General features: G+C 40.0%; 1 pseudogene; it reads left to right on the forward strand.

Annotated features, from left to right (window-relative positions):
- The window catches only part of LOC116559087, a 39,006-nt pseudogene extending 18,885 nt beyond the window's left edge, over positions 1-20,121 (forward strand).
- Positions 20,122-26,606: the final 6,485 nt, after the last annotated feature.

The raw sequence follows: 26,606 nt of genomic DNA on the forward strand, positions 1-26,606 counted from the left end.
TCATGGACTTCTCATGATTTAGCTCCCACTTATAAGTGAGAACATGTATTTGGTTTTCTGTTTCGGTGTTAGTTTGCTAAGGATAATGGCCTCCAGCTCCATCCAAGTTCACATGAAAGCCATGATCTTGTTCTTTTTTATAACTGCGTAGTGTTTTATGGTGTATATGTACCACATTTTCTTTATCCAATCTGTCATTGATAGACATTTAGGTTGATTCCATGTCTTTGCTATTGTAAACAGTGCTGCAATGAACATTCACATGCATGTATCTTTATGATAGAATGATTTATATTCCTCTGAGTATATAGCCAGTAATGGGATTGCTGGGTCTAATGGTAGTTTTGTTTTTAACTCTTTGAGGAATCATCATACTGCTTTCCACATAGTTAAGCCAATTTACACTCCCACCAACAGTAACTGTTCCCTTTTCTCTACAACCTCACTGGGATCTGTTATTTTTTGACTTTTTAATAACAGACATTCTGACTGGTGTGCGATGGTATCTCACTGTGGTTTTGACTTGCATTTCTCTAATGATTAGTGATATTGTTTTTCATGTGTTTGCTGACCACATGTATGTCTTCTTTAGAAAAGTGTCTGTTCATGTCTTTTGCCCACTTTTTAATGGGGTTGTTTTTTCTTGTAAATTTGTTTAACTTCCTTATAGATGTTCCATATTAGGGCTTTGTCAGATGCATAGTTTGCAAATCTTTTATCCCATTCTGTAAGTTGTCTGTTTATTCTGTTAATTGCTAGTATCCTTTGCTGTGCAGAAGCTCCTTAGTTTAATTAGATCCCATTTTTCAATCTTCACTTTTGTTGTGATTGCTTTTGGCATCTTTGTCATGAAATCTTTGCCCATTCCTGTGTCCAAGATGGTATTGTCTAGGTTGTCTTCCAGGGTTTTTACAGTTTGAGGTCTTATATTGAAGTCTTTAATCCATCTTGCATTGATTTTTGGTTGTGGTATGAGAAGGGGTCCAGTTTCAATATTCTGGATATGGCTAGTCAGTTATCCCAGCACTATTTATTGAATAGGGAGTTCTTCCCTTATTGCTTGCTTTTGTCAGCCTTGTTGGAGATCAGATGGTCCTAGATATGCAGCCTTATTTCTGGGCTCTCTATTCTGTTCCATTGGTCTGTGTGTCTGTTTTTATATCAGTACCATGCTGTTTTGGTTACTGTAGCCCTGTAGTGTATACTCTGAAATCAGGTGACGTGATGCCTCCAGCTTTGTCCTTTTTGCTTAGGATTGTCTTGGCTATTCGAAAGCTCTTCATTTTTAAACAGGGGTTTGGGGACACTGAATTCCTGAGGGTTCTCCTAGCTGATAAAGCTGGAGTAGACTGGTGAGCCAGTCCCTTTTGTGAGCCAAAGGGACCTTCAACCTAGACATGAGGCAAGTCTAAGCTGAATTGCAGGTTTATTCTATTTTTTGTATATTTAAAATTTTATATAATAAAACATATTTTTAAAATTATTCCCTAACAGTACAGTATTTCCATTTCTCCAGCTCCAAGTTTTCATGTTCCACCTTCATCATAGTATTATTTTGTAATATCTTATACAATATTTTTCTTTATATTGACTTTAAATTGATACACTATTTTACCAAGATTTGTACTAATGATAATACTCATAAAATCACAGGTTTGATGAACTAGTGTTGTCATTTTCTAATACACATTAAAATTACTGTGTAACTATAAAAAGGAAAATATTTCACCATTATAATTTACAGCAACTATTCAGATCAACAACTATATGCAGACCTTACTTTGGGAAACGCCAACAGGAGAAAAGTTAACAATCACAAGTAGTTCTATTAGGCTGAAATAAAAGGAACACTGAGGAGAAGAGCAAATACTGTCTTTATAAAGTTTGGTGGGACCAAGCTGAGAAAGACTTCAAATGCCAAGTCCTTTGGTGGTAACATCTCAACTGCTGAAGAAATGAAATTTAGCAGCCAGGGAAATGGGATTATCAGAGCTACAGTTGAGGGAAAGCAATCAAGCTGCAATGTGTAGTAACTAAAATCCTGATCTTCCTCCACCCCCAAAATATGCTCCTCTCAGGATCTTCCCCTTTTTGTTAAGTGACAGCCCCTCCCTCTCCCCATTCTACCAGTTGCTCAGGATGAAATGCTTGTCTCTTTTTCAGCCATCCACAGCCCATCCATCAACAAACCCTTTTGGTTCTACTTTCCAAACAGAACCAGCTTTTCTTGCCATTTCTACAAGTACCACCAACTACAAAAAAAGCATCATTTTTTAATTTTTTCTTTTACATTTTAGAAGCAGGGTCTCACTCTGTCACCAAAGCTGAAGTGCAGTGGTGCCATCATAGTTCACTGCAACCTCAAACTTCTAGGTTCAAGCAATCTTCCTGAGTAGCTAGGACTACAGGCGCGTGCCATCATGCCTAGCTAATATTTTTATTTTTGTGTGTAGAGGCTGGGTCTCACTATATTTCCCAGGCTGGTCTTGAACTCCTGGTTTCAAGGAAACTTTCTGCCACAGCCTCCGAAAGCATTGGGATTACAGGCATGACCCACTGCACGAGGCCTCATTTGTCTCTTGCTCGTATTATTAAAATTGCCTCCTAATGGCTTCCTGCTTCCTCCTTAACTATCCTGCAGACCCTTCTTCACAAAGCAGCAAGAGGTATATCTTTAATAAAATGCTTGTCTGTGTATTTTATAAAAACATTGCTATCAAAATCAAGAAAATTGGCACTAATAGTATTAACTAATCCACAGCCGATAGTCATATGTAATTGACTGTCCCAGTAATATCCTTTAATAGCCACCCCCTCCAATGCAAGATCCAATTCTATATCACATCATGTATTTATCTGTTATGGCTCTTTAGTCCCTTTTAACCTGAAACAATTCCTTAGCCAATTTTTTTATTTCCTAGCCTTAATATTTCTAAAAAATATAAGCCAGTTATTTTGGAGAAGCCCTCTCAGTTTGGGTTTTTCTGAAATTCTCCATGATTCAGATTCAGGTAATGCATTTTGCAGGGGCAGGAAAACCACGAAAGTGATGTGGTTCCCTCAGTGCATCATTTCCAGAAGCACACAACACTAGTTGGTCCATTTTTGGTCATATTAATGTTGATTCTTCATGAACATCTGACAATTTTCTTCAAGTGTAAATAAGTTCCTGTTTTCCCCTTTGTACTTTGCAGGTAAATACCTTAATTTTATGCAAATAACTGTTCGTCATCAAACTTTCAATCACTAGTTTTAGCATCCATTGATAATTTTCTAAATTCACTGCTCCTCCTACATTTATGAATTGGCAATATAATGAAAGGAAAAACATTTTTGTCCCTCCAATTTATTTATTTATCCATTCATTTACCTTAGTACAAACTCATGACCCTTAACTGAATTTATTGATTTATAATACCAATTTTATGCTTAAATTGGTCCAGATTTGGTAAATAAAACCTCTTTAAGCTAGCTGCTATGTCCCATTTTTTTAAAGTGAATTTTTTATTTTGGAATAATTTTATATTTACAGAAAAGTTACAAAGGTAATAGAGAGCTCACATATACCCCTTATCCAGCTTCCTCCACTATAACCATTTTATATTACCATGGCACAGTTCTCAAAGCTAAGAAACCAGCAGTGGTACATTACTATTAACTACACTTCAGACTTTATTAATAAGGTTTGCCACTTTTTCCACTAAGGCCCTTTCTCTGCTCCAGGATCTAAGGCAGCATGCTGTGTTGCATTTTGTCCTCATGTCTTCTTAGTCCACTCTTCTGTCACAGTTGTTCAGTCTTTCCTTGTATTTCATGAACTCAACAGTTCTGAGAAGTACTGGTCAGGTAATTTTTAGAATATACCTCAATACAGTTCCATCGTATGTTTTCATCATGATTCGACGTGAGTTATAGGATTTGGAAAAGAATACCACAGAGACAAGGTCCTTTTGTCGTCATATCAAAACAGGAAGTAGTAATGGTAGCAACATGACTTATTACTGGTGATTGTTAAACCTGATCATTTTGGTTAAAGTAATGTTTGCCAGTTTTCTGCACTGCAAAGTTACTATTTTCCCCTTTCTAATTTCTACTCACTGGAAATCAGTCATTATGTCCAGCTCACACTTTGGGGGAGTGAGGGGATAGTAATAATAGTATCCACATATACTATCTGAAATTCTTCTGTAAGGAAAATTTGTCTCTCATCCTTCATTTATTTATTTATTTGGTTATTCAATTATACGTATGGCAACACGGGCTCATGTACCTTTATCTTATACTTGTGTTATAATTCAATACTACACTTTCTTTACAAATTACTGTTCAAATTTTTCCAGTTTTGGCCCCCAGGAGCTCTTTCAGGCTGGCACGTCTGTCTTGTGCACATGCCTCCATGCTTTTATTTTTTGAGCATTTCCTAACACTACAAGACTCTACAGGCTCCTCTTATATTTTTCGTGCTCTTACCCTGGTATCAGCTCTATCTCCAAAAAGCCCTGGCCCCTCTCACTGAAAAACAATGTTTAGAAAGCAAGATCTGAGTGCTCCGCGGGCTCATTGCCCCTGGAGTGGCACTGGCTCTAGACCAACAAACCTCCTTTTAAACCTTTTAAGTGAGAGGGATGGTGGTGAGAGATGAGGCTTGAGCACCCACTGGGTTTTTGTTGTGCTGATCTCAGTAAAGGCCAAAGCAGTAATTCACATTCTAGTTCCTCTGGGAAAACAGAATAAATCCCACAGATGAGTTAGTTGGGAGAAAAAAAGTGAACATAGGTGATGCAGTGCATGCCAGAATTGAAAGAGTTAGATGAGAAAGGAGTGGGCAAGGACAGGCCTGGTGTATGCCTGTGCCCAGTGAAATTATACATCGCATGCTCTTTCACATCCAAAAGTTTCCCCATTTGGACAATAAATTACCTGGCCAACTTAGAAACTGCCTTGAGGATGGGATTTGTGGTAGATGAGCCACTGATTATTACAATGTTTTGCCATGTCAAACAACGTAATCATTCATTTGCACATTTTATAGAAATTTTTATGAAGATTTAAACCACATTTCAGTGTTTCCTGGATGTCAAATTTGTCTTTGTTAAATGTGCTTCTTTCCTTTTTGGCGCCTGGCTGACCTCCCCAGGCTAAGGCCTCCCTCCAAAGAGGAAAAGAGCCTCTATCTGAAAAATGCATTTGCTACAGGGGATAGAAATTATTTAGGCAGATAGTATGGGTAACAGAGGCCTCAGCAGAATTTCCCTTTTAACAAAAACAGCCCCCAAATAATTTCTTTTTTAACAAAGAACAGCCTGAAAAATCAAGCTGCAGACATAGATAAGCAAGCTGGAAGCTTGCACAGGTGAATGCTAGCAGCTGTGCCAATACAAAAGTGCTACCTGAGGGTCAGGTATGTTCAACATGGAGGTTCCATCTTCCTTTTTCTTTGTCACCACAAGTACAGTAAGGAAACAGGCAACATGGCACCAGTCAGATAGACAACCCATCTGTATAATAAAAGATCAGGATGGAGTGGCCAGCTTTTTCATGCCCTATGCAAATTGTACACCTGGTCCAATCAATCTTTTGTGCCCGGTGTAAATCAAATACCACCTCCTCAAGCTCATCTATAAAACCTGCTGCATTTCGCCACGGACTAGAAAACCTGCTCAGGATCCCTCTCTCTGCAGGACAGAGCTCTTCTCTTTCTCTCACCTATTAAACCTCTGCTCTTAACCTCACTCCTTGTGTGTCCACATACTTGATTTATTTGGTGTGGGGCAGTGAACCTCAGGTATTACCCCAGATGAATGATGCCACTTTGCATTGTTTCTATAGTCAATTAACCTCATTAATTTTGCTCGGTTTGTAATCTGAGTTTTTTCTACCTGAGGCCCTTTTGGTGTCCTAGGAGAAGATATGATGAATAGGAAGAAAGAAATTTACCTTCTAACCATCTTTTCTCATTTGCCCATCCTCTTTCAGCCTGACTTGTGCCTTGAGTAATATCTTATGTCCACACCTTCCTCCCCTGTGTGTCCTCACTTCACTTCAACACTCCATCTTCAAGGACACAGGTAGAATGGGAAATAAGCTTCACACAAAGATCTGGGGTTAAGATTTAGACATTTGAAACCACTACTGTTTATGCAGCAAGAAAAAAAATGTTTTCTTCTTAGATTAAAACAAATGCAGAGAAAACTGTACAGTACAATTTGCAAACTCCAGTTGTCCACCCAACAATAAAAAAAAGTCCAGTATTTCTTTGCAATGACAGAAATTTGGTGAACATACATAGTGATAAATTTGGAATCCAGGTGAACATTCACTTTTAAACAGATTTTATGAAGCAATGCTTGCTCTAGAAAGTGTGGTCCTAGAAAATTTAATCAACTGCAAAAGAACCACTAGAGTTTGTGAAGGCTTGACAATTGAATGTTTTTAAATATTTGACTAAACGGGTCTCCTGGTTTCTTTCAAAGTTGCACCAGCAAGGGTTACCTAAGTGCAAGCAAGCCTAGGTGACATTTTTATATTTCCAGGAAACTCCTGTGCCAGGATTCAACCCTTAGAGAATGATCAAATCTTCATTAAAACTCCCAAAAGTAGGAATTGAGACCAGAAAATAAGACATTCTCACTCCACCAGTGTGTTTAGCAACAGAGCTCAAATTATGAGAGCTGCTCAGGAAAAGGTCTCAGACCTGGCAGAGGATGTGTTGTAAAAACCCGCAGCTCCCATAGCGACCTGCCCTGTTTCCTGCAGAAAGAGGCGAGGACCTGCCCAGAGCCAGAGGTCAGAAGGTAGCTCTGGAGCAGCCCTGCTCAAGTGGCCTCCTCAACCTGGCATCCTGAGAACGTGGCTCAGAGCCAAACCTGGGAAAACCTATGGAGTCCATCTGAGGTTCAAAGTATAGTCCCCTCCTCTCACCACCTCCTCCTTTTGGGGGATGATCGAGGGGGCGGTCAGGAAACAGGGTCTTGCTCTGTTACCCAGGCTGAGTGCAGTGGCACAATCACAGATCACTGCAGCCTCGACCTCTTGGACTCAGGTGATCCCCCAACCTCAGAATCCTGAATAGTTGAGACTATAGGCATGTGCCACCATGCCGGGCTAATTTTTTATTTTTTGTAGAGATGTGGTCTCGCCATGTTGCCCAGGCTGGTTTCCAACTCCCGGGCTCAAGTAGACCTCTTACTTCAGCCACCCAAAGTGCTGTGATTACAGGCATGGGCCATCTTACCCAGCCTCTTCCTTCAACCTCAGGGTCAGGCTCTACCCTAGAGTAGACGGTACCAATGGCACATATCAGAATCAATTAAAAAGACTTTTCACACTTCACCTGCCTGCATTCACAATTCAGAGCAATAATTCCACTGAGAGTTTCATCACCTCTCTTTTTTTCACTGATGGTGTTGTCACTGTTGGGGTTAGAGCAAAATGAGGCATAACAGCAAAGATATGAATTCAACTTAAGTGTCCATCAACAGAGGGTTGGAGAAAGAAAATATAGTGCATATACACAATAGAATATACTCAGTTGTAAAAGAGAATGAAATAACATCTTTTGCAGCAACATGGATGGACCTGGAGGCCATCACTCTAAGTAAAAACAACTCAGAAACAGAAATCCAAATACTGCATGTTCTCACTTAAAAGTGGGTGCTAAATAATACATACACATAGATATAGAGTGTGCAATAATAGTCACTGGAGACTCAAAATGGTCAAGAGGTGGGAGGGGTGAGGAATGAGAAATAAATTACTTAATGGGCACAATGTATGTTATTTGGGCAATGGTTACACTAAAAGCCAGACTTCACCACTGTGTCACATATCCATGTTAAAAAAAAATGCACTTGTACCCCTTAAATTTATACACATTTTAAAACAAAGTGAGGAAGTAGAGTTGTGAATGTGTGCCGATTGTTAATCAGGAAACTCTTGTTCTGATACTATAACTTGCCATTGGATTTGAGAGACGTTACTTGGATTCTTTGGGAGTCAGTTTTCCTGTCTATAGAATGAGAGTCTGGAGCAGTTAAGTATAGTGTAATGGAAAGTTCAAAGCACAAAGTCACAATTCCTGGTGCACATAATTTAACTTCCCTTTGCCTCATTCTCCTTTCATTTAAAATGGAGATAATAATATCTTTGTTCTCTATTTTAGTAGGGCTACTTTGAGGGCCAAATAATGTGAAAGTTCTTTAAAAACTGTTCAGTGATACATAAACATACAGCTTTATTCCGACTGTTGCTGCTTCACCATTGTCTTCTAAGTTCTCTTTACATTCTAAAATCATAATTTCAAAGTATTTCAACGTGAAATACTGGTCATGGCATTCCCTTAACTCTTCCATGGTCTTTCATCTAGCCTTTCATTCAGCCTTGGAATGTGATCTTAAAACAAATGAACCAAAGACAACACCAACATCCACCTCTGCTTTCCAGCTGTTTTAAGTTCTAACAGTTGAGAATGTTAATGCTCAGTGTTATTTAGAATAAAGATCATCCAGTAGATGGTGCTGCTGTCTCTGAAAATGGACTGAGAAACCAAAGCGACTTCATCTTCCCTACTAAAAGTCTGGAGAATACAGTTGAGGCCAATCTATGGAGAGCCTTGACTGGCAATCAAAGAAGTGTTTGAGTTATTGTCTATTCAATGTGAGGTCAGTCCACAGTGTGAGCAGAAAAAAAAAAATAATGATGAAAGGCATTAATTGGAAAAGTTAATTTGATAGAAAACTTAAGGATAGCATGTAGAAGACAGTGACCTGTTCAAGAGTGAAAAGACAGAAGGGCCTTGAGCTTCCAGAGTCTATAGATACGTAATAAAATGCATAGTAATAATAATTTAAGTAATATTAATTTTTAATAATTTAATATCAGCAATAAATTATTATGAAGCACTGCTCTAATCACTTTACATAATGTTAACTATTTAATCTTCACAATAAATCTATGAAGGAGGAATTGTTATTATGCCCATATTACAGAGGAGTAAACTGAGGTTGGGTAACTTGCCCAGAGTCACTCAGCTCATACACGGACTGAAGCTGATATTCACATCTAAGCAGTAGGCTCCAGAGTGTGTGCTCTGATGACCTACACTAAAATGGCTACATATTTTACAACCTCCATGGTAAACAGTAATAATAACATTGAACAAATGGGGCAATCCCTAAATGGATGCTTAGAAAAGAGATTAAGATGACAGTCTGGCCTTTTGCACACTGAATTTAAGGTGAAGACAGGGTATACCTCATTTAAACCACTGAAATCATTTGGTCCATTCACTATCTTAATCAACATGGGATTCCCTTTTACAACTTTTCAGAATGGTTATTATAAGGTCTAAAATGAAAGGCAAGGTCATTTTCTCCTAAGAGCTCATCTCTTCCTTATAACCAAATTGGCCTTTGTCAGGCTTTAAATCAAGGTAAAGGTTTCCTCACTGCTTCCTCTATGTATGAGAGAGAGGGTTGGCTCCATATTTGCTCACCCATCCACCCATTTTTTAACATAGCCACATCTTGACTTTTTACAGGAACAAGGACAAACTGGAGGTGGACAGGGGAAAAGTCTAGTGCATAGTATTTATTCTTGATGTAACAATGTATTTTGTCATCTTTTCATTTGTATATTCATGTGCATCTCACTGCAAAGTGTTCAGGTCAATTTGCTCTCTGAAGGCTAGACTCTCTACTTGACATTAAATCCATAATGTTTTGAGGTAGAGTGAATTGCAGGAACATAACAGTAAGAGAAAGGAAAAAGGAACCACTTATGAGTTGAACTGTCACTGGGCTGCCCAAATAACTACATATAAATAGGAAGTTTATGGATCTGAAATTCTCAAGAGCTGTTCCTTCAGCACTACTGAATGCAAATTCTTGGTATGTTCCTAACTGAGGACACTAGACTTCCCAGTCTATTTAACTTGAGATCGTTCTGTTTAAAAATAAGAAATGTTGGCCAGGCACGGTGGCTCACACCCATAATTCTAGCCCTTTGGGAGGCCAAGACGGGTGCATCACGAGGTCAAGAGATCAAGACCATCCTGGCCAACATGGTGAAACCCCATCTCTATTTTAAAAATATTTAAAGAATTTTTTTAAAAAGTTAAAAAAAATAAGAAATGTTGTATATATTCAAATCATTTTAACATATCATTTCATTCAAATGCATGCTTTGCTTCCTGGTAGCTATTTAACTTTGGGCAAGATACTTACAGTCTTCTTGCCTCAGTTTCCTTGTCTATAAAATAGAACTGTCTAATTTGTAGGACAGTCATTTTCAAAAGTAAATGAATTATGCATGTAAAGCAGTGAAAACCATGCCTGATAGGTAAATGAACTGTAAATGTTAGCTCTATTTATATTACTTAACATCTCATTTGAGTCACATAACAGCCTTATGAAATAAGATGGGTATACTGTATTATTTTCATTTACAACCAGGTTCAGCAAGATTATGGGACTTTCTCACAATCACACAGCTAGTAAGTCTGTGAGAAAATTAGTTAAAAAGGCACTTAACATATAGCAAGTGCTCAATCAACATTTGCTGCTGTCGTCACTCTGATCAGACAATGCTAAATTTCAATCCCAGGTTTTCTGACTCAATCCCAATTGTTTTCTTTCTTTCCTATGTTTTTGTTTTTTTTGTTTGCTTGTTTTTTCCCTGCACTCAGGTTTCTATGGTAATAGGAATATAGTTTAGAACTGAAATACTAGCCAGATCTTGCAAGAAACACCATTACTTATAAGGTACTTCAATAACCAGGTTATCCAAGTCTTAAAAAAATAAAACAAACTTGATGCCTCAAATTAAGACTAAGACTAAAAAAATTTAGATCACACAAAAGTTATATTCAGGAGGATTAGGAGGAAGATCGCAAATAAGAGACAGGACTAACATGCAGCTCCCATTTGGACCAACAGAACAGTGTGTGGAGACTTACACCGTTTTGCTTCAAGAACCACCACAGAAACACACTAGGAAAACTGAAAGAATTCATGGATCCCTTGAAGGAAACAGCATGCCACAGCAAAGTTACAAGACAGACAAAAAAACTGCAAGTCCCCAAAGTGTGAGAAGGGGAAAAACCTGCCTCAGAACATACATCCCCATGGGGGAATCTGAAAATCCAGATCACAGGAGAAGGACTTAACCTTACCTAGAGCTGAAATGGATTTAGGGGGCCACACAAAATATAAAGTAGAAGCAGCAGCAGGAAGAGCCCTGTAGGCACCCAGTCTCCAGCTTGAGCCCAGGGAAGCCATCCCTGACTATAACTCACAGGGGTCCTTGGGGAAGACAGCCAGCTGAATTGGGGTGTGGAGCGGTCACAGGGTAAAATGAGCTCCCAAATGAAATTTGTGATAATTTTAACTGGGCACTAATTTTCTTGAGCAGAGCCCAGGGTGTGAACAGAAACTACTGCATATACAAGCACAGGAGCTGCTGCCAACATTGCAGGCAGACAGGGAGGGGCAAGGCCTGAAAGCCATGCTTGCTTTCTCAGTAGGGAAGCATAAGGCCTGGAAAAAGATCTGAGCTGGGCACTGCAGGAGCAAGACTACCCACCAACTGCACGGCAGCTGGATGAAGCCTTTCACTACCAACTCTCCCCCACTTTTCTGGCAAACTGTATAACCCAGCAGAGGCAGCTTTAATCCTCTCTGGAACATAACTTCATTGGCCTGAGAACTATACCCCCACTCCTGACAGTGGTTGTGGCAAGCCCCACCCAAGGAGAGCCTGAGCCCAGACCCATCTAAGCCTGCCCTGACCTGATGGCATTTCTCTACCTGCCCTGGTAGCCAAACACAAAAGGCATAAATTCTTGGGAGGTTTATGGCTCCACTCATCACCTGAGAAACCAAAATACTTGCCCTGGTCAACTTAGGGCAAGCTTAGATCCTCCTCCTACTATTGCAGCGGATATTCTCTTGAAAGTGCCACATCCTGGCTGGAGACCAGCCAATTTAGGCCATTATAGAAACTTTTAACAGAGTAACCCTACTCCCAGAAAGAAGAAAACAGTTACTAAATCCAATGCCTGCAACATCCTGGCTAACCAGTGGTCCTGAGTGTGTCCACATGACTTTACTACTAGCATAACCAGCATTAGAGAAGGCCAGCACGCTAAACATATCTACAACCAAGGACTTTCACAGAGTCTACCTCATTCTCCTGCCATCTACACTAGAGCAGGTGCTGGTATCCATAGCTGGGAAACCTGAAGACAGATCATATCACAGGACTCTTTGCAGACATTCGTCAGCACCAGCCCAAAGCCTGATAGCCTTGCTGAGTGACTAGACCTAGAAGGGCAACAATAATCATTGCTGTCTGGCTCTCAGGAAGCCCCATCCCTTGGGAAAGGAAGAGAATATCACACCAAGGGATCAGCTCATGGGGCAAAAGAATATGAACAGAAGGCCTTGAGTTCCAGACTTTTCCACTGAAATAGTCTACCCAAATGAGAAGAAACTAAAAAAGTAAATGCTGTTAATACAACAAAGAGCTCTATAAAACCCCCTAAAGATCACATGAGATCCCCAGAAATAAATCCAAACCAAGAAGAAATCTTTGAATTGCCAGACAAATAATTCAGAAGCTTGATTATTAAGCTATTCATAGAGATACCAGAGAAAGGTAAAAACCACATTAAAGAAATTTTAAAAAACAATAGAGGGTATGGATGAAAAATTCTCCACAGAAATAGATATCATAAAAACAATCACAACTTCTGGAAATGAAAGACACACTTAGAGGAATACAAAATGCACTGGAAAGGTTTAACAATAAACTAGAACAAGTAGAAGAAAGAACGTCAGAGGTCGAAGACAAGGCTTTCAAATTAACCTAACCAGACAAAGACAAAGAAAAAAGAATTTTTGAAAATGAACAAAGCCCCCCAAAAATTTGGGATTATGTTAAATGGCCAAAGCTAATAATTAGTATTCCTAAGGAAGAAGAGAAATTTAAAAGTTTGAAAAACTTTTTTGAGGGAATAATTGAGGAAAAGCTCCCTGGCCTTGCCAGAGATCTAGACATCCAAATACAAGAAGCTCAAAGAACACCTGGGAAAGTCACCACAAAAAGATCATCAGCTAGGCACAGGTTATCTAATGTCAAGATAGAGAAAAGAATCTTAAGAGCTGTGAGACAAAAGCATCAGGTAACCTATAAAGGAAAACCTATCAGATTAATAATAGATTTCTCAGCAGAAACCTTACAAGCCAGAAGGGATTCGGATCCTACCTTTAGCCTCCTCAAACAAAATAACTGTCAGACAAGCATTTTGTATCCAGTGAAACTAAGCTTCATAAACGAAGAACAGATAAGATCTTTTTCAGACAAATGCTGAGAGAATTCGCCACTTCCAAGCCAGCACTATAAGAAATGTTAAAAAGCAGTTCTAAATCTTGAAACAAAATCTTAAAATACACCAAAACAGAACCTCCTTAAAGCATAAATCTCACAGGGCCTATAAAATAATAACGCAATTTTTAAAAAAAAGGTATTTAGGCAACAACTAGCATAATAAATAGACCAGTACCTCATATCTCAACACTAACGTTGAATGTAAATGGCCTAAGTGCTCCACTTAAAAGATACAGAGTGGCAGCATGGATAAAAATCCACCAAGTATCTGCTGTCTTTGAGAGACTCACCTACTACAAAGGACTCACATAAACTTAAAGGGGTGAAAAAAGATATTCCACACAAATGGAAATTAAAAGCAAACAGGAATAACTATTCTTATATCAGGCAAAATAGACTTTAAAACAACAACAATAAAAATACATACAAAGAGGGCGTTTATATAATAATAAAAGGATTAGTCTAACAGGAAAATATCACAATCTTAAATATATATAACCTAACACTGAGCTTCCAAATTTATAAAACAATTACTACTAGATCTAAGAAATGAGATAGATAGCAATACAATAATAGTAGGAGATTTCAATATTCCACAGACAGCACTAGACAGGTCATCAAGGCAGAAAGTCAACAAAGAAACTATACCCTGGAACAAATGGATATAACATATTTACAGAACATTCTACCCAACAACTGCAGAATTTACATTATTTTCATTAGTACATGAAACATTCTCCAAGATAGACCATATGATATGTCACAACTCTTAATACATCTAAGAAAATCAAAATTATATCAAGTATCCTCTCATATCACAGTTGAACAAAACCGAAAATTAACTCCAAAAGGAAACCTCAAAATTATACAAATACATGAAAATTAAATAGCTGTTGAATTATCTTTGGATCAAGAATGAAATTAAGATGGAAATTAAAAAATTCTTTTAACTGAATAACTATAGTGACACAAAACCTTTGGGATACGGCAAAAGTGGTGCTAAGAAGAAAGTTTATATCATTAAATGTCTATATCAAAAAGTCAAAAAGAGCACAGACAGACAATCTAAGGTCACACCTCAAGGAACCAGAGCAACAAGAACAAACCAAACCCCAACCCAGCAGAAGAAAAGAAATAACAAAGATCAGAGCAGAACTAAATGAAATTGAAACAAACAAAAATACAAAAGATAAATGAAACAAAAAGCTGATTCCTTGAAAAGATACACAAAATTGATAGATCATTAGTGAGATTAACCAGAAAAGAAGAGAGAAGATCCAAATAAGCTCAATTAGAAATGAAAAGGGAGATATTACAACCAATACCACAGAAATACAAAAGATCATTCAAGGCTACTATGTACACCTTTATATGCACAAACTAGAAAATCTAGAGGAGATGGATAAATTCCTGAAAATATACAACCCTCCTACATTAGTCAGGAAGAAACAGAAACTCTGAACAGACCAATAACTAGTAGCAAGATTGAAGCAGTAATTTTTAAAGTTGTCAACAAATAAAGAATCCAGGACCAGATGCATTTAGTACCAATCTTACTCGAACTATTCCAAAAGATAGAGAAAGAGTGAATCCTCTCTAAAGCATTCTATGCAGTCAGTATGACCCTAATACCAAAGCTAGGAAATGACATACAGAAAAAGAAAACTACAGACCAGTATCCTGCATGAACACAAATGCAAAAATCCTCAACAAAATACCAGCTAACTGAATCCAACAGCATATCAAAAAGATAATCCATCATGATCAAATGGGTTTGCATACCAGGGATGCAGGAATGGTTTAACATATGCAAGTCAATAAATGTGATACATCACATAGGCAGAATTAAAAACAAAAATTATATGATCATCTCAATGGACACACAAAAAAGCATTTGACAAAATCCAGCATCCCTTTATGATTAAAATCCTCAGCAAAATTGGCACAGAAGGGACATACCTCAAGATAATAAAAGTAATCTATGACAAACCCATAGCCAACATTATATTGAATGGGGAAAAGTTGAAAGCATTCCCTCTGAGAACTAGAACAAATCAAGAATGCCCACTTTCACCACTTCTATTGAACATAAAACTGGAAGTCCTAGCCAGAGCAATTAGACAAGAGAAAGAAATAAAGGGCATCCAAATTGGTAAACAGAAAGTCAAACTGTTACTGTTCATAGATAATATGACTGTGTACCCAGAAAACCCTAAAGACTTGTGCAAACAGCTCTTAGGTCTAATAAATGAATTCAGCAAAGTTTCAGAATACAAAATCTCAATGTACACAAATCAGTAGCACTGCTACACACCAACAGCAACCAAGCTGGGAATCAAATCAAGAAACTCAATCCTCTTTAAGACAGCTACGAAATAAAATAAAATATTTGGGAATATATCTAAGCAAGGAGGTGAAAGATCTCTACAAGGAAAGCTACCAAACGCTGCTGAAAAAAATCACAGGTGACACAAACAAACAGAAACACATACCATGCTCATGGATGGGTAGAATCAATATTGTGAAAATGACTATACTGCCAAAGCAATCTACAGATTCAGTGCAATTTCCATCAAAATACCATGATCATTCTTCACAGAACTAGAAAAAAAATCATAAATTCCTATGGAACAAAAAAAGAGCCTACATAACCAAAGCAAGACTAAGCAAACAACAAACCTGGAAGCATCACATTACCCCACTTCAAACAATACTACAAGGCTATAAAAATAGGAATATAGGCCAATGGAACAGAATAGAGAACCCAGAAATAAAGCCAGATCCTTACAGCCAACTCATCTTCAGCAAAGCAAACAAAAACATAAAATGTGGAAAGGACAACCTATAAAAAAAAAAAAAAAAAAATGGTACTGGGATAATTGGCAAGCCACTTGTAAAAGAATGAAACTGGATCTTCATCTCTCACCTTATACAAAAATCAACTCAAGATGGATCAAAGACTTAAATCTAAGACCTAAAAATTCCAGAAGATAGTATCAGAAAAACGACTGTAGATGCTGGCTTAGGCAAAGAGTTTATGACCAAGAACCAAAAAGCAAATGCAACAAAAACAAATAAATAGATGGGACCTAATTAAACTAAAAAGCTTCTGCACAGCAAAAGAAATAATCAGCAGAATAAACAGACAACCCACAGAGTGGAAGAAAACATTCCCAAACTATGCATCCAACAAAGGACTAATTTAAGGAACTCAAACAAATCAGCATTTAAAAAACAAATAATCTCATCAAAAAGTGGGCAAAGAACATGAATAGATGATTCTCAAAAGAAGATACACAAGTGGCCAGCAAAATATGGAAAGAAATGCTCAATATTACTAATTATCACGGAAATACAAACTAAAATCACAATGAGATACCACCTTACTCCTGCAAGCATGGCAATAATTTAAAAATCAAAAAATAATAGATGTTGGTGTGGACGTGGTGAAAAGGGAACACTTCTACACTGCTGGTGAGAATGTAAATTAATATAATCACTATGGAAAACAGTATGGAGATTCCTTAAAGAACTAAAAGTAGAACTACCATTTGATCCAGCAATCCCACTATTGAGTATCTACACAGAGGAAAAGAAGTCATTATATGAAAAAGACACATGGACATGCATGTTTATAGCAGCACAATTCACAATTGTACAAACATGGAACCAACCAAAATGCCCATCAATCAACAAGAAAATGTGACACACACACACACACCATGGAATACTCCTCAGCCATAAAAAGAAATGATACAATGGCATTTGCAGCAACCTGGATAAAGTTGGAGACTATTATTCTAAGTAAAGCAACCCAGGAATGTAAAACCAAATATCATATGTTCTCACTTGTAAGGAAGAGCTAAGCTATCAGGACACAAAGGCATAAGAATGATATAATGGACTTTGGGGACTCAAAGGGAAGGGTGGAGGGTGGATGAGGGATAAAAGACTACACATTTGGTACAGTATATACTGCATGGGTGATGGGGTGCACCAAAATCTCAGAAATCACCACTAAAAACTTAGCCACGTAACTAAAAACCACCCGTTTCCCCAAAACTATTAAAATAAAAACTCAGACTTTGGATCAACTTTATATTTTTTTCATTTAGAAGAAATGTATATTTTTTTCTCTACACTTTCAGAAGCAGACCAAAAACATTCATACTGATAAGTAAGGCATGGATTTGTTTGTTGTTGTTGAAGTTACATCCTCTTGAGCCTTGATGGGATTGGAAAAATTAATGTTAAGGGGTAAGGAGAGTGTGGAAGAAAGAAGTAATGGGAAGAAGTTAAATAAATAAACCTGGAAAGTCTCAGAATACAAAATCAATGTGGAAAAATCACGAGCATTCCTATACACCAATAATAGGCAAGCAGAGAGCCAAATCATGAGTAAACTCCCATTCGTAATTGCTACAAAGAGAATAAAATACCTAGAAATTCAACTTACAAGGGACAGGAAGGACCTCTTCAAAGAGAACTACAAACCGCTGCTCAGTGAAATAAGAGAGGACACAAACAGATTTAAAAAAAAAAACCCATGCTCATTGATAGGCAGAATCAATATCGTGAAAACAGCCATACTGCCCAAAGTAATTTACAGATTCAATGCTATTTCCATCAAGCTATCATGGACTTTCTTCACAGAATTAGAAAAAGTTACTTTATGCCGCGGCCCTTCCTGCTTCCACGGCTCAAGAAGGAAGTTGGGCCCAGTTGCCCAAAAAGTTGGAGCACGTCATAAAATACAACATGTCCGCGCTGCAGCAAGTGCTCTACCGTGACATGCAGGCCAAGGGCCTGCCGCTGACTGAGGGCTCCAAGAAGGACAAGAAAGGCAAAGACGGCACCAAGACCCTGATGAACACCATCATGGAGCTGCGGAAGATTTGCAACCACCCCTCCTTGCTCCAGCACAGTGAGTCCTTTTCTGAGCACTTGGGGTTCACCAGGGGCATCGTCCAAGGACTGTACTGTACTGAGCCCTGGGTAAATTTGAGCTTCTCCATAAAAATCTTCCCAAACTCCCAGCAACCAACCACGAAGTGCTGCTGTTTCTGCCAAATGATCTCCCTTGTGACCATCATGGAAAATTACTTTGCGTATCACGGCTTTAAATACCTCAGGCTTGATGGAACCACGAAGGTTGGAGGACCCGGGCATGCTGCTGAAAACCTTCAAAGAGCCTGGCTCCGAGTACTTCACCTTCCTGCTCAGCACCCGGCCGCTTGGCGGGGGGTGGGGAGGGGAGGCTCGGCCTGAACGTCCAGTTAGCCGACACTGTCAGCATTTCGACAGCGACTGGAATCCTCACCAGGACCAGCGAGCACAGAACCGAGCCCACCACACTGGGCAGCAGAACAAGGAGCACGTGCTCCGCCTCCGCACGGTCAGCAGTGTGGAGGAGAAAATGCTGGCTGCAGCCAAGTACAAGCTCAGTGTGGACCAGCAGGCGATCCAGGCCACCATGTTCGACCGGAAGTCCCCCAGCCACGAGCATGCGCCTTCCTGCAGGCTATCCCGGAGCAGGAAGAGGAGGAAATGAGGTGCCGGACCACGAGACCGTCAACCAGATGGCCGCCCGGCACTAGGAGGAGTTCGATCTGTGCATACGCATGGACCTGGGGCGCAGGCGCGAGGAGGCTCGCCACCCCAAGCGGAAGCGCGCGTCCTGGAGGAGGACGAGCTCCCCTCGTGGATCATCAAGGACCACACCGAGGTGGAGCTGCTGACCTGCGAGGAGGAGATGATGATGTTCGGCTGCAGCTCCCACCACCGCAAGGAGGTGGACCACAGCGACTCAATGAGGGAGAAGCTCTAGAAAATGACAGGAAACCATATCCATGACCCAGCCAGCAGTGTGGCACGTGGACTACAATGCCAGCGTGGCCATAAGTTCTTAACACGTGCATCAAAGGCCATCGAGAAGGGCACGCTGGAGGAGATGGAAGAGGAGGTCCGGCAGAAGAAATCACCACGGAAGCTCAAGCGACATCAGCGACCACCAGCACCTGGAGCCGCGACCAGGACGATGAGAGCAAGAAGCAGAAGAAGCGCGGGCGACCGCCTGCAGAGAGGCTCTCCCCGAACCCGCCCAACTTCACCAAGAAGATGAAGAAGATGGTGGACGCCGTGATCAAGCACAAGGACAGCAGCAGTGGACGTCAGCTCAGCGAGGTCTTCGTCCAGCTGCCCTCGCGAAAGGAGCTGTGCGAGTACTACGAGCTCATCCGCAAGCCTGTGGACTTCAAGAAGATAAAGGCGCCCATCCGCAACCACAAATACGGCAGCCTCAACGACCTGGAGAAGGACGTCATGCTGCTGTGCCAGAACGCGCAGACCTTCGACCTGGAGGGCTCCCTGATCTGTGAAGACTACAGCATCCTGCAGTCGGTCTTCACCAGTGTGCGGCGGAAAATTGAGGAGGATGACAGCCAAGGCTAGGAGAGTGAGGAGGAGGAAGAGGGCGAGGAGGAAGGCTCTGAATATGAGTCTGGTCTGTCAAAATGAAGATCAAGCTTGGCCGGAAGGAGAAAGCACAGGACGGGCTGAAGGGCGGCCGACGTCAGCGGAGCCGAGGGTCCAGAGCCAAGCCTGTCGTGAGTGACGACGTCAGTGAGAAGCAATAGGAGGACCTCTCAAGAAGTGGCAGCGAGGAAGACTGAGTCCCACCATTCCAGTGTCCACTCCGAGCCCCTCGTTCCAGGCTCAGACGGCTTAGGCCTTAGCAGTAAGAGGTAGCAACAGACGTAGTTTCAGACTTGGGATAAAACTGTATAAACAAAAGAATCTTCCATAATTATGTGGCAGAGAAGCTGTAGGACTGTTTGTGACTGGCCCTGTCCTGGCATCAATAGCATTTGTAACAGCATTAACTGTCTAAAGAGAGAAAGAGAGAATTCTGAATTGGGAAAAAGAGAAAAGTACTTTAAATTTCATATGGAACCAAAAAAGAGCCCGCATAGCCAAGACAATCCTAAGCAAAAAGAACAGAGGCCTCAGAATTAACACCACACATCTACAACCATCTGATCTTTGACAAAAATCAAAAAGAAAAGATTATTTGTTTCTACTCTAATACATGCTGTGGACAGAAACAACAGCGGGGCTCCTTTCCTAATGGCTGCAGAGCCTGAGTCTGCACTTCTGTGGTTTGGAATGTTATTAGCATACTCCTCACACTTTTATGGATTCAGGTTTTGCCTTTCTCAGGTGTTGAGAATCTAGCACTTGACAGTCTCCCAGCACAGGAATGCTGGGGCTAAACTAACTAGTATTCAAGTTCCAGGTGCTTTCTACAAGTTGTGTGTCTATTAACAAATTACCCTGTCTGAGTGTTGGTTCCTCACCAGTAATATGACAGCACTACTCTATCAGATATTTGTTTCTGCCCTGCAAAGCTGTTGGCACTAAAGATCCATCACTATCTAGAGGCAGTGCTTGGACTAGTGACAGGGATCTGCTAAAAACCTCTTTCTCTTAGAAGAGGGAGATAGGAGCTGATCTGCACATACGTTTGTCTCATGCCTGCACTGAGTAGTAAACCACTATGTTCCATGTGGGAAATTGACCATAGACAATTTCATCTACCAGATTGCTCTTGTCCTGGTAATGCCTCACTCTCTGGCAAACCTGATAAAAACAAGCAATGGGGAAAGGATTCCCTATTTAATAAATGATGTTGGGAAAACTGACTAGCCATATGCAGAAAACTAAAACTGGACACCTTATATGAAAATTAACTCAAGATGGATTAAAGACTTAAACATAAAACCTAAAACCATAAAAATCCTAGAAGAAAACATAGGCAATACCATTCAGGACATAGGCATGGGCAAAGACTTCATGACTAAAATGCCAAAAGCAATGGCAACAAAAGCCAAAATTAACAAATGGGATCTAATTAAATAGCTTCTGCACAGCAAAGGAAACTATCATCAGAGTAAACAGGCAACCTACAGAATGGGAGAAAATTTTTGCAATCTATCCATCTGACAAAGGGCTAATATCCAGAATCTAAAAGGAACTTAAATTTACAAGAAAAAACCCCATCAAAAAGTGGGTGAAGGATATGAACATGCACTTCTCAAAAGACATTTATTTTTTTATCTAGATCTTCTTTAATTTCTTTCTTTCTTTTTTTTTTTTTTTTTTTGAAACAGAGTATTGCTCTGTTGACAGGAGCCAGGCTGGAGCGCAGTGGCGCAATCTCAGCTCACTGCAATCTCCACCTCCTGGTTTCAAGCAATTCTCCTGCCTAAGCCTCCCGAGTAGCTGGGATTACAGGCACGCACCACCAAGCCCAGCTAATTTTTGTATTTTTTAGTAGAGACGGGGTTTCACGATGTTGGCCAGGGTGCTCTTGATCTCTTGACCTTGTGATCCGCCCGCCTCGGCCTCCCAAAGTGCTGGGATTACAGGCGTGAGCCACCCCGCCTGGCCAATTTCTTTTTTTATACTTTAAGTTCTGTGATACATGTGCAGAACATGCAGCTTTGTTACATAGATATACACATGCCATGATGGTTTGCTGCAACCATCAACCTGTCATCTACATTAGGTATTTCTTCTAATGATTTAATTTCAAATCATCCTTCTAGGATGAAAACTTCGCTAAAATAATTATTCCAGTAAACATAGAAATCTTTTGGTAGTCTTCCTAAATATAAATGCAATAAAAATATCACCCATATTAGGCTTACCATGTATCTGGGGAAAATATTACGATTTACTATGTACCCAGGAAATACAATTTGACTCAGATCTTTGAGATTCTTTGTAATAGAGTTGTAACTTTTTTTAATCAATGCAGATTTTAGGCCTTTAGAAAGTTGGATTTAGGATGCATCTTTGCCAATATATATGTTTTCCTTGAGTTGGCAATTTTGTGGAAAAATAAATCTACATCTTTCATTTTCAATCTACTTTTAATCACTAGAAGTGTGTTATAATATAGGCAAAAAAATTAGCTCAAAATGCAGGATGAGTGGAGGCTATTTCTATAAGGGTAATAGCAACGATGTCTCAAGATAGATAGAATCTGAAGACTGAGAGTATGAAAGGTTCAGAGAAATCTGTCTTTCTTCCAGGATGGTGATGAGGTTGGAGAGAATTCAGAAAAATAGTTCAAAGTACATAATCTGTGAGAATGGACCACAACTCCCTACTTCAATGTGACAAAAGCTAACCACCATCCTCTCTGCCATTTGGCTATAATCTTCCCCTTATAAATCAACAATGCATGCCCAACACTGGAAGAATTATCTCTAAAAAGTGAAATATAAACCCAGTTTTTTTTTCTTTTAGGGGTGTGTTTGCCATTTTCCAAAATTCATCCAATAAGTGACCTAGACATGCTAATCCAATTACAGTTACCAAAGCAGCCAGTGGCGGTGGTGGTAGTGGTGGTCTTTTTCTTCTTTTTAAATTTTTTTTTGTAGAGATAGGTTTTCACCATGTTGCCCAGGCTGGTCCTGAACTCCTGAACTCAAGTGATCCTCCTGCATCGCCCTCCCAATGTGCTGGGATTATAGGCGTGAGCCATCACTCAGTTGCAGCCAATATTTTTATTCTAGCATTCAGCAAAAGTAAATAAAAATATTCTCCTCCCTGTTTTAAACAACCTCAGAAGCTACGCTACATAAACCCTGGGGTCCTGCTATCTACACTGCCATGTGCTCCTATGTGCAGAGACCTTGAGGAGGTCTCCAGGAAATCACAAACTTCCCACTGCTGACATGTGCCTAAAATGAGTGATCTTAGGGAGCAAAGGCTGGGTTTGTAGACTGCATTCCTCCAATCTCCAATACAGTAAATATAAGAGAAAACTTGGACCCTCTTCAAATAGGCTCAGCTATTATATGGGTTTTATGGAAGAGGCTGTTCTTATATAGATTATCTTTGAACGTGTTTGAGAGCCTTCAAACGACAACAACAAAAAGTATGTCTTTTTTATCAGTCCCTGCCACCTGAGTATCCCAAAGTTACTCCTCCTTTCCTGGAGAATTGCTTTTAGGGAACACGTAAGCTGAGTAAATTGGCTGACAGCTCTATCTCCTGGGTAATTTCAATTCAGCAGCTTTTATGGGCCGTTATCACACTGGAGGCTAACACGTAAGGTCAATGAGTCTGTCTCTTATTACCCTCGGTATTTGCTTTGGCAATACTTTGGTTGTAAGGCTAAATTAGTTACATACAATCAAAATATAAGTTATATATATTAAGCAAGGCTGAATTCACTATTCACAGTTAAAGCTCATCCCTTTAAGACCCAGAAAGGTAGTAACTAGGGCTCATTGTAATGTCCACACACACATCACCACTACCGCCTACAGTACTCAGCCCAACATTCATTAATTCCAAAAACACTTACTGATCATTTATAAGGTAGAATTGCAAATTTATCTCATTCTACAATTTGATTGTGCAAATGAAATATTTAAGAACATAGGCTCAAGTTTCAAACTGCCTGCTTTTGAATTCTGGTTCTATTATTTCATAGCTGTGTGCCTTGAGGGAAATTTCCTAGGCTTTCTGTACCTTAATTTCCTCATAAGCAAAATAGGGACAGCAATAGTAACTTCTGCAGAGGGTTACTGTGATTAAGTCTGGCACATTCCTCATACATAATAAGTGTTCAATTTCTGTTAGTAAGCATCGTTATTGTTTTTTATGTCATTTGCACTTTCCTTCTGACTCCTCCCCTACTAGTTAATGGGAATAAAATAACTTAATGTCCATATGATTTAAAAACACTTTAAGTAAATGTCTTCTCTTTGGGAAAAACTGACCAGTCACTCAGATTTTAGTCTTCCATACTATCCCCACCTTTCTTCTCCAAGGCAACATCGTGAAGAGCTGCGGCTCACGGAGCATGGTGGGAGAGAGAAAGAATCAGAGTCCTAAGGCATGATGTTCTCTACCTCCTCTTACCCCCGGGGAGACTTATCTTCTGCCCAGTTTCCAGAAGCCCTGTTGGACACAATGCTGGCATTTGCAACAGATGAACTCATAATCATTCTATTGGTTTAGAGTCAGGCACTGCTCCCTGGAAGCCAGGGCCACTTTCGTTTCATGATTTAATCATACCTACATCTCCCTAGCACTACAGGCCCTCTGGAAGTCTAGCTGTGACTCACTCTGCCGTAGCCTGAACCATCTACCCTGCAGTCTATTGCTACAGAACCCCTTGCCCTGGTACACTAAGCCCCTCTAGCCAAATCCCCAGCACACCTCCTCAGCTACATTTGGGTGTAATTCATGCCTCTATAAGCAAGGGAATCTCCAGAAAGCTAAGACTTAAAGCTAAGACTTAATTTCCTCTGTCTCACAACACTGAGCTACTAAGCTGATATTGCCTTTTTCAAAGTTTGATGCAGGAACAGCCCATAAGACTGTCTTCTTTCAGAGAGTGAAGAAGGAACCCCCTCATTTATTCGTGTTCACTTTAGCTTATCTTATACATCTCTCCTTTCCAGGGCATCATCCAGAAAAAATGAATAAAAACCCACAAATCTAACCCCTCTCCTTGCTCTCTACCCTTCCCTCTTTCCATAGTCCCCAGAACCTGAATGTCCTCTATTATCATAACAGAAAAGCCAGTGGCCAATAGAAGAAAGCGTCTCTTCTTTATAATACATTAATTCTAGGAGCCTGGACCTTGACAATTTAAGCAGAGATAAAAAAGAATTTAGAAATACCATTATTATGCCAGAAGTTGAATATTCCTTCTCCCCCAGACTGAAAGAAGCCTCAGACCAATTAGGGAAATCAAGGACATAATTTCCACCGCCCTCATTAGAAGTGACCAAGTAATATTGAAAAGGAAGGATGTCTCAAAGTGCAGAGTCAAGGACCAGAGGGTACAGCCACGAGCCACTCCAAAAAGCAGGAGCAAGGCCAAATCAAGGCATACTCCTCTCTCCAAGAGAACATGTAAACATTTCTCCAGGGATTTCAGAACTGTCATAGACAGTGGCTGCTATGTGCCTCCCCTTATTGAATGGGAGAGTTTATTGCAATTACGTTGTTCCTATTCACTGTTGCACATTGGGCATGTAGGGGAAGATAACATTTCTTTTTATTCTAAGGACTTCTGATCAAAAAGGTGCATCCCACAAACCACTATAGACCTGATATTGATTATAACATTTTGGATTTTGAATCTGATAGTACGATTGGATAAGACTTTGAGGAATCTTGAAAGGGCGAGACTGTATCTTGCACATGGAAAAGATGTACATAATTCTGGCTGGAGGATGTACCATGATTGATTGCCAAATTGGCCTTCATTCTCCACCTTCCCTGTGTCTACATCCTTTGCATGTGACTCTGAGGACCCTCACATCATGAAGTGTGGTCTATTCCCGCAGCCATTGAATCTGGGCTTGTCTTGTGCCTTGCTTTGGCCAACAGAATGTACCATAAGCGACATTTGCCAATTCTGAGCCTTGGCCTTAATGTCCACAATTCTACTCTTGCACCTCTGCTTTGCCAGGAGAGTAATCCTAGGATAGCTTGCTGGAGGGGGAGAGGCTATGTGGACCACAGCCAAGCAACTAAGGCCCCAGATATGTGAGAGAGCCCAGCTAAGATCAGTAAAGCTATCTCGCTGACCTGCCGCTGACTGTCAGTGCATGAACAAGCCCCCAGTGAGCCCAGATAAGCAGAACTGCTCAGCCAACCATAATCTTGTTGGCAAAAATACATGTTTATTATTGTATACCACTGAGGTTTTTTGGTGGTTCATTATGTAGCATTATTGTGGAAATAACTGATACTTGAGTTAAAATGCCTCAGCAGAAATAAGGGGAACATATATAGAAGTGGATCTTGAGGGTGTTATACTGGAGAAGAAGGAGCTAGGTAAGAAGAATACAAATGTGGTTCAGGGATAATTCTCTGATATGGGACCACTCATCTGTTCTTCAGGATTCAAAGTTCCAGCAAGGAACAATAGATGACCCTGACAGCTTGCTGGAATGGTTCTTTGAAGACTGAATTTGACAATAGCTGACAGTAAATGAAGTTGAAATGTGAGAATTTCTCTGGCACTGAATTAAAGGGATTATAAGCCTCAGAGAGGTAGAAATGTTATTTAGAACCTGAGAACCCACCATATTTCCACATTCTCTTGGAGAACCCAAAAGACACTTTCTTGCTAAAATGGGAATATACTGGTGAGAAGTTTAGCAGCGACTCTGCAAACCAGAATT

This window comes from Sapajus apella, unplaced genomic scaffold (genome assembly GCF_009761245.1).
Source record: "Sapajus apella isolate SASKATOON/1434 unplaced genomic scaffold, GSC_monkey_1.0 scaffold22, whole genome shotgun sequence".
In the NCBI taxonomy this organism is placed as follows: domain Eukaryota; kingdom Metazoa; phylum Chordata; class Mammalia; order Primates; family Cebidae; genus Sapajus; species Sapajus apella.